Source organism: Nuphar pumila, chromosome 3 (genome assembly GCF_984573655.1).
Source record: "Nuphar pumila chromosome 3, dmNupPumi1.hap1.1, whole genome shotgun sequence".
In the NCBI taxonomy this organism is placed as follows: domain Eukaryota; kingdom Viridiplantae; phylum Streptophyta; class Magnoliopsida; order Nymphaeales; family Nymphaeaceae; genus Nuphar; species Nuphar pumila.
In genome coordinates, this window is record NC_143251.1 from 90,078,350 (window position 1) to 90,091,786 (window position 13,437).

A 13,437-nucleotide genomic window follows, 5' to 3' on the forward strand; every position below is an offset into this window, starting at 1 on the left:
AAAATGAAGCCAAGAGGGAGCTCTAGAATGGTGCCACCTCAAAAGGTGTTTGACACATGTCATGAGAACAGAGCAGTGGGCTCAGAAGGTGCCACCTCAGAGGAGTTTGAATTCTACTTTTTCTGATGAAAGGAGATCTGGACATGTGGCAGTCCAGGATGGTTCCATACCTGACAAGTGTCAGCTTGCTGGAGAAGGTTCTTCAGATGGCGCCACCTCATGGGGGATTTGAATTTTAAATGGAGGTTGGCCCTGGAGGAATGGGGGGTGGACATGTGGCGCCACCTCAGGGTGGCTCCTACAATGCCATGTGGCAGGAGGGATAGGCAAGGGACATGTGGCACCCTCATAGGCCATCTGGAAAAATCAGAGCTCAGAATTTGCGCCACCTAGGCCTTGTTTGAATTTTTGAATGGTTTGCTTTTTCTGAAGAAAGCCAGGAGTGACATGTGTGTCCTACTTTTCTGAGAAAAGTAGGGAGAAGACATGTGTCCTCTACTTTTTCTGAAGGAGGTAGAAGGAGACATGTGTCACCTGCTTTTTCTGAAAGAAGCAGAGAATGACACGTGGCAGAGGGGAGAGAAGGAGGGCCAAGCCATGTGGCGCCATCTCAGACAACATGGAAAAGGTGAAGTTCAGGATCTGCGCCACCTATGAGGAGATTTGAATATTTGAATTCTAGCTTTTCTGAAGAGAGCAGGAAATGACACATGGCATCTACTTTTTCTGAGAAGAGTAGAGAATGACACATGTCACCTGCTTTTTCTGAAAAGAGTAAAGGATGACACATGGCATTTGCTTTTTCTGAGGAAATGAGAGATTGACATGTGTCCTTTGCAGGAGACATAATTCAAATGGTGCCACCTCAGGGGAGACAAGTTCTACTTTTTCTGAACAGGACAACACATGACACGTGGCATCTCATGGTGACCTTGGAATGACACATGGCACAAGGTGAAGATGGTGGACACTGACACGTGGCATAAAATGAAGAGGATGTCTAATGACATGTGGCGGCATCTTAAGATGGCCCCACACTGACACGTGTCGGAGGATGGAAGGAGAGAGAAAATGACATGTGGTGCCACCTCTAGGAGAACCCCACGCTGACACTTGGTAGGTAAATGGGAGGAGAGAGAAAAGACAAGTGGCGCCAATCCTGGGGACAAGGCTCCTATTTTTTTGGGTTTTTCAAAATTCAAATTTTTCAAAAGAAAAGCCTGTGTGACACCACCTCAGTGTGGGTCCCACATTGCTTCTTTATTGAAATAGGGATAAAACAACAACTTTTTTTTTGGAATTTTTATAAAATCTGGACTAATTGGTAAAACAGGAAATTTTGGAAAGAGTTGGCCCCTATAGGGTGATTTTGTAAAAGGATGATGGTTGAAAAAGCTGACAAAAGGGCAAAATTTGAGATAAGGTGGTTGAAATCCATATTGAAAACTATCCAGATCGTTTTCTTGAGGAAATATTTTGAAATTCGGAGTTTTGGGGGTAAAATGGGAAGAATTGATAATTTTGAAGACCCACGGTTTTGAAATCAATTTTGAAAATAGTTAAAATTCGAATCTGGATTGAAAATTTTGAAATCAAGAGTTTTGGACCTCGAAATGACATGCTGTGCAGTGCAGTGATATGAAATGCTCATGCAATGATATGCAATGTCATGTCTTATGCAATAGAATCTTGAACCAAGACTTGGAGATGTCTGTCTCCTGTCAGGAGTAAAATTTTGAACATCTGAGCTAAAAATAGAGAAATTTTGAGAGTTCCAGATGAAATTTAGACTTTTGCAAGGTCCGGGCTCAGAAAATGACCATTTTGCCCTCCGGCGATTTCAAAGGCTGAATGATGATGTTTGGTGAAAATGTCGGGGAGGTGAGTGAAAATTTGGGGTGTTTACAGATGCCCCTCTTTGCTACTAAGCCGGCTTGTGGCCGAGCTTAGTGTCAAAGAAAAACACACCAAATTTGGGCTATATATAAAAAAAATGCCCCAGTTAGAAGGATCTGACTGGGTGTGAAGAAATTAGCCCGAGGAAGATGGTAGATATGGAACGAAGAATGAAGAGGAAAGATTTGCTCTATGAGAGCAAAGTTCAGGTTTATGCCCTTGACCTGGATTGGACAAAAATACCTCGCATGGAACGAAGCTCAGGTTTGACCCTTAACCTGATTGGGGAATGAAATATCTCATCGAAATAAGACTCAGGTTTGTACCCTTAACCTGATCGGGCGGAAAATGAAGTACCTCTTTGAATTTGGCTCAGGTTTGTACCCTTATCCTGATCGGGCGGAAAATGGAATACCTCTTTGATTGAGGCTCAGGTTTATACCCTTATCCTGATCGGGCGGAAAATGGAATACCTCTTTGATTGAGGCTCAGGTTTGTACCCTTATCCTGATCGGGCGGAAAATGAAATACCTCTTTGAATGAGGCTCAGGTTTGTACCCTTATCCTGATTGGGCGGAAAATGAAATACCTCTTTGAATGAGGCTCAGGTTTATACCCTTATCCTGATTGGGCGAAAAATGGAATGGAATCCTCGAAAGAAGAGACCATGATGGAACCTTCAGATTTTGCACAATAAATCCGACAGGGGTTTTGCAAAATGAAGAAAAATGGGGTCCCTAAAGCTTGAAAAGGGATTGATTTTGGGCGCCTCATTGCTGAGACTAAATAGCTTTTGAAATTGCCTTTTGCGAGAAATGATTGGTGGTTCGACCTCGAACCGAAATGGGACTGTCTATGGTGGGACAGTGGGGACACAGGGAAGTGTGCAATCTGAGAGTTCATGCTCTCAAAGAAGGGAAGAAATCAAGTCCTTAGGAGGGATTTAAAATTGGTGTCTGGATGTATCAAAGACGGACATCAAGCTCTCACTTCACGTCAGGATAGCTGGAAAGTATTGTCAAAATATTGAGAATTCTGTTGTTGATTCAAAGTTTTTGAAAATGTTGCACATGGCTGCAAAGATATTCTTTCTCTTTTACCAAAAGTATTACCTCTAAACAAGGTTCACTTCGTAGAATCGAGATTGGAAATCCAAATTACTTGCGATTGACCTTCTTCAAGGAAGTTATCAATTTCCTTGATATGAATAGGAAAGAGAATTTGATATTATGAAAGCAGTTGATGAAAGAGTATTGATAATAGAATTTCACAAATTTAAAGAGGATTCTTGATAAATCTGGCAGTTTGATATCCTGAGGGCTTCTCTCATAATAATCTTTCTGCACTCTTTTGGCTGCATTCTCCTTCATTTTGGAGATGTTCTGACTTTTCTCTCTTTTCTTTTTCCTCTCTTTCTCTCTTTTTTGGAAGGGTACGTTACAAACTCTTTTAACTTGGAGATGTTTCGATCCTTCTTTGACGATGGGTTTGGAGATCTTTGGATGATAGCTGAAATTAAATACCTTTTAGGGATTGTCGAGAGGTTCATCGCATCTGCCTTCATCTTGACAGTGCTTTGGACCTTCCCTGGAAGGATCCGTCACAAACTCCGTCATCTTGGAGATGTTTCGAATCTTCTTTGGCCCCGGGGGTCTACTCGCCTAATTCGCCTTCATCTTGACGACAGGTGAGAGATCCCTTTTGCGGATACTTAATTGCAGCTTAGGTGATTCTGAGGAGACAGGGCTTGGGTAAATGCTCTCTTTTTTAGCACTCAGGATATTTTCACTGCCTCGTCCTTACAAGAATAGTCTTTAAAGATGCGCCATTGACTGCGATCAATATCGATCATCTACGACTTTTCAATAACATTGAATCTTCTTTTCTGGCCATATCGAGGACTTATCCTTCATCCTTTTGGTTGGCCAATAGAAAGAATTTGAAGTTTGAATCTCTTTTCGCAAAAGCTTCACTCTTTCGGAAGTAATGTTATAGGTAAATAGAGATAAAGATTTATGCAATAAAATTTTGAAGTCAACAGGTAATTGATTGACACATTGACAAAATGTTCTTGAAATCCTTGGTGAAAGAGAGTATTTAACATCCGGATTAACACATCCGTGACGAAAATTGAGTCCTGAAAAGACTCAGTAAAAGATCAATTCGACAGTTGAGTTTTGTTTTGACTTATTAGCTCGAAAGCAGGATTTTATTTGTTTGACCAGCTCGAAAGCAGGATTTTTGGAAGTACCAGCTTGAAAGCAGGATTTTTGGGGATACCAGCTCGAAAGCAGGATTTTGATTGTTCGACCAGCTCGAAAGCAGGATTTGTTGACCGACCAGCTCGAAAGCAGGATTTTTGGGAATACCAGCTCGAAAGTAGGATTTGGATTGAAGGACCGGCTCGAAAGCAGGATTTGGATTGTTCGACCAGCTCGATAGCAGGATTTGTTGACCGACCAGCTAGAAAGCAAGATTTGTTGACCGACCAGCTCGAGAGCAGGATTTTGATTGTTCGACCAGCTCGAAAGCAGGATTTGGATTGTTCGACCAGCTCGAAAGCAGGATTTGTTGACCGACCAGCTCGAAAGCAGGATTTGGGTTGACCGACCAGCTCGAAAGCAGGATTTGTTGACCGACCAGCTAGAAAGCAGGATTTGTTGACCGACCAGCTCGAAAGCAGGTTTTTGATTGAAAATGATTGTCATAGATAGAGATGTGACCCGAAGGTTTGAAAATGATAGATATTTGATGAATTTGTAACTCGAAGGCCTGGATAGTTGGAACCTGCAGGCGGGAAAATGACTGATGTTGGCAAGATTGTAACCCGAAGGCTTGAATTAAGAATCTGATAAAGTGGGTGGTCCAGAGGTTGAAATTGGAAATTGAGTGACCCGAAGGTCGAATAGAGAATTGGGTAACCCAAAGGTCAAAATTGGAAATTTAAAATTGGAAATTATAAATTATAAATTGAAAATTGAAAATTGAAAATTGGCTGTTAGAAATTTGGAAATTGGGAATTTGGAAATTGAAAATTGGATGTTGGAAATTGGAAATTGGATGTTGAAAATTTGATGTTGGAATTTGGGTGCAGAATAAATGCAAATGGAATGCAAATGCACATGACAATGCAAATGAAGTGCAAATGAGCGCAAATGGGTGCATATATATGCAAAATGAGAGGTTGGTTTATCCTGCCTGCATACAGGATGTTTTGAAGTAAAGATAATTTTTCACAAAAAAAATGCCCCAGTGTAACTAGGGAGGAAAATTTTGAATAAAAGAAGGATAATTGGTGAATAAGGCAACAAGCTCCTTGACTGATAGGCGTCCTCAAGATCATTCCTCACAAGAGAGACATTGTGAAAAGGAAGGATAAGCAAATAAGATGGTGCCAAGCTATTGAAAAAAATTCGATGACTTTATTGATGCTTAAAAATCAAGGAAAGAAAATGGGATTACATTATTTTTTTGAAAAGCAAGAGGAGAAATGGAAAAGTGTCGGCATGGTCATCTTCTGGAATGATTGTAAAAAAAATCTTAGTCGGGATGACTAGTCCTCCTTTTCGTCTTCAACGAGGAGCTTCTTGTCAATGCAGTCTTGAACAATGTTCTTAAGGATGAAACAATGCTCGGTATCATGACCCATTGTTCGATGAAACCTGCAGAACTGATCTTTAAACCTTCCCATGGTCACAGAAGGATCTGCTATCTTGGGGAGTCTAACCATCCCTTTGGCGATCATATATTCCAGAACTTGCTCGAGCGGTTGTTCTAAGGGAGTAAAATTACGGTCGTATCCCCAACCATCATGCTTTGGCCTCCCCTGGGGCCTTAATTCTAGTTGGATGCTCACGGGAGAGTTGTCATTCTGCTTGTTGATTCTGTTTTCTTGTCCTGTATGATCATTTTTGCTGGAATTTAGACTCCCTGACCCACCGGTGTGGTTCTTTCTGCCACCCCTTTTGCTTTTGCCATTGTTGTTGCCAGGGGCATTCACGGAGAAAGTGAAGTTTGACTTCTTCTTAATATCTAAATTGCTCTTTGAGAGTGTGAGGCTCTCATATACTCCATTTTCTATTCCCATCTCGAGCCATTCAGCTCGTTCTATCAATTCAATGAAAGATCGTGCTGGGGAGGTAGAGATCAGGCCTCTCAAAGGTTGGGAGAAATTATTCAGGATGACCGACAACGCGTGTCCTTCTGATATTGGGTCCTTCATTTTGTTGCAGGTCTCTCTCCATCTGCGAATGAAGTCTCTGGCTTTTTCACTATCTCCCTGCTTCAGATTACAGAGGTGATTTAACGTTGGTAGCACTTCAGCATTGAACAGAAATCGCTCGATAAATAGATTAACCACCTTATTGAATTCTCGCAGCTCGATTGGATTGATATGCTCGGAGTACCACTTGGCGGCAGTGCCTTCTAGGCTACGAGGAAAACAGAGAAATAGGGCCCTATTGTCTCTCTTGAATTTGGAGCATTCGGCGAAGAACATGGCGAGATGGGCTTTTGGGTCGCCGGAACCATCGAACTTGATGAATTTACGGGGAAGGTTCTCTAGATCTTCATCTCCTTCTAAGCCATCATAAAAATCCTTGCTGGTGAAGACTTTCTTGCCCTTGTCGCGGGCTTGCAGATCTTTAACCACTTTGGCCATTTCCCTGAACTGTGTCTGCAAAAGCTTTTCTGCAACTTGACCTTTTGATTTGTGACTCCTCCTTTGTTCTCAGCTATGTTTCTGAAATGCTGGAGGCACTTCATATTCTTCATCGGTGTCTTCCTCTGATTCTGATTCATCTGAAATTTCTTCTGGCTGAACTTGCTTCTTGGAAGTCTTCTTATCCTTGTGCCCATGGAACTTCTCTCTGAATGGGTTCTTCTCTGCACTGGTCCCAGCCTGTTCACTCATCATTTTGGTCATCATTTTCTGGAACGTGGCATACATCTGCGGGTCTATGCCATCCTCCCCTTGCTGCTGCTCTTGACTCCTCTCGGATCGCGGGGAGCCCATCTCTTCTTCTGAGGCTGAGGAGTACTGTGGTGATGTGGTTCTTCTTCCTGACCTTGTTCGAACCATCAAATGTTGTGGATGCTCTCTGCAGGATGAAGTCTTGATTAGACTCTGAGGGAATTTTGAATTGGGAGGAAAATGATTATTGACGATATGGTTGACAATTGGAAGAATATCCCATTGCTAGGGATGGAGTCGCCGCTGAAATTACGACAATTGTGTTGTCATTCTTTGTAAGAGAAATAACAACGAAAAATGTGCCTTGTTACCTAGGCGAGGTCGTCAACCACGAGGAAAAACACCATTTTGAAGAAAAGAAATATCTCTTGAAAAAAACAATCCGCAAACGGATTTAGAATAAGGAGAAGGCAAGTGGGTAATCAATTTCCACCGCAATAATCAAGGTATGCACGAGAAAAATAAGGTGAAGAATTTTTTGCAAATAGACAAAAGAATTGAAAATCCAATGAGAGAAAACCTATGATTTTGAAAAATTGCAGGCAGGATGAAAATGCAGCTGGAAATTCGAGATCCAGTAGAACGGAAGAGTGAAAAATCACCTGGAGTTTTGAAAGAAATTGGATATTTGGGAAAATCTTCCAGGGTTTGAGAAAATAAAGGGAAAGGATGGGTATTTGAAAATATTTTAAGAAAAATAGAGGTAATATAAGAACAATCACATCCTGCACAAACATTTATGCACATACAACACTCCCTAAAAGGCTGACTCTAGATGCATCATTTTGAAAACAGTTGTAGGACCTTAATCCTAACTCTAGGTTCAGATCATCTTTGTCCAATCTAGTTATGCCGATATACCCGAATTGAAATCCAAGGTACGTGGCATAGAGTTTCAACTCCGGTTCTAAGGTAAGGTTTTCCAACATCCTTGAGCGCCTACCGATATACTTCGGACTGTGGCCCGCAGTACGTGGTAGGGGGGTGTTAACCCAAATAGTTGGCCCAGTTATGAGGCTCTGTCCCGAACTAGGGTTCTGGAAGAGAGCCCAACAACGTGAAGACCAGGACAATATAGGTAAAGGAGGTTTGAAAAAATGATCACATGCAAGAAATAGAGGGCTCTAAGTCCTAAAAAGATAGATTTTGAAAATCCTTGAAGAAGCATACATTGTTTGCATTCAGATCCTAAATTGAGGAGAGTTGTATTTAGACCTAAGTCTATGTGAGCATGAAAATTTCTCCTCAATCTGGTCCTACCAAACCATGCCTAGTCTATATGCAGTCAATGTCAGCTAGGTCAGAATCTAGGCTCCTAGGCTCACATGATATTGAAAGTAAAAGCGCTGACATTTTGTGAACATAATTTTGATAATTAAACTAAGTCAAGCACAATTTTAATCAGACAAGGACAGGTCCCATCACGGTCGCCAAACCTGTTATCGTCGCGAAATTTTTCCCATTTTCCCCTTCCTTGCGGAAGAGAGAGAGGGAAAACGCTTTCGCGCTTCAAACTTGACCGGATTTTGGAAATTGTTTTGAAATACTCGCCTCCGTTTTGAAAATTGCGGGAAAATCCATGGGATGGGGCTCGACCTGTCGGTACGAGGTTCGACCGTTCCTGCCGCCTTTAACAGGGGTAATCGAACCAAGGACCAAAATTGTGCTTGACTTAGTTAAAAGATCAAAATCGTGTTCTATCCTAAATGCACAGAGAATTCAGGCATGTGCTATGAGATTTTGGAAAATGGAAGTAGGAAAAACATGATGTATGCTTGAAAAACATTTGGAGTTGAGGAACATTTCTCAGAAAAAAAAGTGTAAGTCAATTTCTTAGGAAACTCAGATGAAAAAGGGTTTTTGAAATCACGGGAACGTTCATAAAGGTGTGGGAAAATCAGGAATAGTTGAAAATCCTGGGAAAATAGAAGTGATTCTTGAGAAAAAGGTGAACATTTGAAAAGGGAAACACTTCTCGGGAAAACTCGAACTTTGAGAATTTTCTTAGGAAAATGATGGAAAATTTATAGGAAAACTCATTGGAGAAGAAAAAGTGAACTTGGGAAATTGAAATTATGGGAATCTTACCCTTGAAATCGATTTTTGATTCTTGAGAAAGATTGGGAAACTCCTTTTGAAAATCTTAAGAAAATAACATTTTCCAAGGAAAATCAAGGGAAAACTTTGATTTTGGAAATCCCACTTAGAAGTTTCTTGAGAGACTGGTTTCCATGGAAAACTGTGAACACTTGACTTGGGAAAACCGATTTTTGGAAAATACTGAGGGTTTCTTGAGAAATTGATTTCTTTGAGAATGAAGTTTTCTTAAGAAAATCATGGGAAAACTAATGGTTTCATGATGCAAATGATATGAATGTGTGAATCACTTTGGAAGACTTTTAAAGAAATTTGTTGGAAAAATGTGTATTAAGTCAAAATAAATCCTTCACATATTCTGACTGTGGCCATGAATATGTACAAAGTTTAATTGATTTAATGCACAATGCTTTGAAAACATTAGAAGTATGATGTGCATTTTAAGATAGCCTAAGAGTGTAGGCTCAATGTGACTAGTAGAAAGATGATGGATCTGGGTCTCGTCCATATTCCGACTAGGGCCGTAAATATGGATTCCACCGAGTTCATCAACTCCCTAAGAGTTGGTGCACGTGCCATTCGTGAACATCCATAGTGCTTTTGAAATAACAATGCATGAATCATATAAGCAGGATATTGCATAAATTCAAACTATATGATATGCATCATAGTCTAAGTAGGAAATTAAATCTCTTATTCCAAAATTTACATTATTACATCACTAATCAAATGAAATAAATGGAAATTGCAGACTTCAGCTCCTTCTTTTGAATGTCCCTGCCAAACTTGAAATAAGGTTAGCTCAAATATGTGGGTTTTTCCAAGATTTTCCAATAATATCATGAAATTATTGGATTTAAGTGGATATAAACTCTATTCTCATGCTTCCTTGATATTTGAAATGATGAAAATGCAGGAAATTCAGTGGAAAATAGTTTGAAATTCGGAATTGGGGTTAAAATGACCAAAATACCCCTAAAATCAAAGTTATACCTTTAAAATCAGGGTTTTTGAAGGGAATTTTGATAAAATTGAGATTTTGAAATTCAAATTGAATCAAATGATGATAAAATGCAGTAAGAGACATGATGACATGCTGCTAAACACGTTAAGACTGTAAAATCAGAATTTGAAATATTGCAATTTATCCAAAATAACGAATTTCGCTTGTTTTTCGCTTGGATCCGGGTCCTACGGGACCCTGTTTTGATATTATGGCTAATCCGAACCTCAAATGGATTTTAAATTACACCAAATTAGGTATGAAGCATCTACTTACTCTGATAAACAGCCTAGAATGCTAAAAATCACAAAATGATATGATTTAAATGCTAAAATTTAAAGGAAATCCTAAAATGGTGGATTTTGCCTATGGATCCGAACCAAATGCAATGCTTAATATGATAATGCAAAATTTACACCATGAAAACTTCTGATATTTTTCAGACTGTTAAAGGACCCGAAATGGAACATTTTTGGTTTTTACAGCCTCGGGATTTGAGCCATGGTGAGTTCAATAACAGAGATTTAGTTCTGACAGAGGTAAAAATCACCATAATCTGATGTAAAATGCTAAAAAAATATAAAACGGCCATGAAAAATTATGAAATTAATCAGAGCTACTCATGACACCTACTTGAACAACTTTCATGTTCATGACTTTGGCATTTGATCAACAGAAACATGGATAAAAATATAACTTTGTGTTCCTAAGTTGACAGAACAGACCAATGTGACCAAACAGAGGCTTGACAAGAAAAATCCGAAACAGGTATCAACACTGTTTTAAAAATCACAGGCTTTCCGATGCAAACAGAGGACACCTCGGACATAACTTTCACTTTTTACAGTTTTGGATTTGGAGCAACACACAAAGAGAAACCATAGCCCTAAGTCGATCCAAGATCTCAGAGGCCCAAATCAGGCTCTGACACGTGTCCCAAACTCTCAGATTTTTGTAAGACACAAAAAAAATCCGAAAAATCTGAGAAACGCAAGTTAAACACTAGACATTCTCTCGAGTTCAAAACCGCTTTCGGATCAAAAATCGGATCTCCCATGAGGGAGATCTCGATTTTACAAGTCGGCAAATGATTTTCAAAACGCATCCCGGGTAACAAAACCCGACTTTCCATTTTGAATGTTTACCACTATAAACGAATTCAAATACCTCCGAATTTTTGGCACAATTCTACGAACACCTTAAGGCGCATTCCGTGATTTTTTTGGGATTTTTAATAAAATATAAATGCATGAAATGACGTGTGGACTGACTGACAAAAACAAAGAACTACTGAAAATGAACAGAATTGAAATAAATGCTAAATTAATCCTAATTAATTCATGAAACATGCTAAATTGATGAAATAAAATGTAAATTAAATCTAGCTAAATGCATGAATATTAAAAATCATCAAGGAGGCATGATTGAATATTTTTATATATGTCGTTTCATAAGAATAACTCAATCCATCCCTCGGATGAGCTTTTTCTTCAAACGACGCGTGAACCGAATTATGAGAGGAAATCAAGAGGGAAAAGAGGTGCACCTTGCTTCATTACGCCGCTTTGAGACTCTTGAAAGGGACGGCTATCACGAGCTTCGTTCATCCTCCGGTCCGGGCTTCCGATGATTCACCAAGATCGACCCATTGCACCTTCTTCACTGAGCCACAGGGGGCGTGAATTCCAAAGTGCAAAAATTGGATTTTCAGGAAGGCTAGGTCGAATTTCCAAGTTCACAACAGCTAAAAAAATGGTCTCCCTATGCTGGGCGTGGAGCCTTGTTTTTATAGATTTTCTGAAAAAATTTGAATTTCAAACAAGCTCAATCTGAGCCCTCCATGTGGCGCCATCTCAGGGGTGCTATTTTGATTTTTGAGAAAATAAAAAATGGGAATTTTGTGGGTGAGACACCTCAGCAGGGGAATTTGGAATTTTTCAAAAGCTTGCTTGATTCTCTTTACAGGAAACTCCTAGATGGCGCCACCTCAGAGGGTGCTCTCTTGGAGTTTGAATTTCAAAATCACCTTTTGTAGGGAGTCCTCAGGTGGCGCCACCTCATGGTGGGCTACTTTTATTAAAAATAAAATAAAAATAAAAATGAAGCCAAGTGGGAGCTCTGGAATGGCGCCACCTCAAAAGGTGTTTGACACATGTCATGAGAACAGAGCAGTGGGCTCAGAAGGTGCCACCTCAGAAGAGTTTGAATTCTACTTTTTCTGATGAAAGGAGATCTGGACATGTGGCTGTCCAGGATGGTTCCATACCTGACAAGTGTCAGCTTGCTGGAGAAGGTTCTTCAGATGGCGCCACCTCATGGGGGATTTGAATTTTAAATGGAGGTTGGCCCTGGAGGAATGGGGGGTGGACATGTGGCGCCACCTCAGGGTGACTCCTACAATGCCATGTGGCAGGAGGGATAGGCAAGGGACATGTGGCGCCCTCATAGGCCATCTGAAAAAATTAGAGCTCAGGATTTGCGCCACCTAGGCCTTGTTTGAATTTTTGAATGGTTTGCTTTTTCTGAAGAAAGCCAGGAGTGACATGTGTGTCCTACTTTTCTGAGAAAAGTAGGGAGAAGACATGTGTCCTCTACTTTTTCTGAAGGAGGTAGAAGGAGACATGTGTCACCTGCTTTTTCTGAAAGAAGCAGAGAATGACACGTGGCAGAGGGGAGAGAAGGAGGGCCAAGCCATGTGGCGCCATCTCAGACAACATGGAAAAGGTGAAGTTCAGGATCTGCGCCACCTATGAGGAGATTTGAATATTTGAATTCTAGCTTTTCTGAAGAGAGCAGGAAATGACACATGGCATCTACTTTTTCTGAGAAGAGTAGAGAATGACACATGTCACCTGCTTTTTCTGAAAAGAGTAGAGGATGACACATGGCATTTGCTTTTTCTGAGGAAATGAGAGATTGACATGTGTCCTTTGCAGGAGACATAATTCAAATGGTGCCACCTCAGGGGAGACAAGTTCTACTTTTTCTAAACAGGACAACACATGACACGTGGCATCTCATGGTGACCTTGGAATGACACATGGCACAGGGTGAAGATGGTGGACACTGACACGTGGCATAAAATGAAGAGGATGTCTAATGACATGTGGCGGCATCTTAAGATGGCCCCACACTGACACGTGTCGGAGGATGGAAGGAGAGAGAAAATGACATGTGGTGCCACCTCTAGGAGAACCCCACGCTGACACTTGGTAGGTAAATGGGAGGAGAGAGAAAAGACAAGTGGCGCCAATCCTGGGGACAAGGCTCCTATTTTTTTGGGTTTTTCAAAATTCAAATTTTTCAAGAGAAAAGCCTGTGTGACACCACCTCAGTGTGGGTCCCACATTGCTTCTTTATTGAAATAGGGATAAAACAACAACTTTTTTTTTTGGAATTTTTATAAAATCTGGACTAATTGGTAAAACAGGAAATTTTGGAAAGAGTTGGCCTCTATAGGGTGATTTTG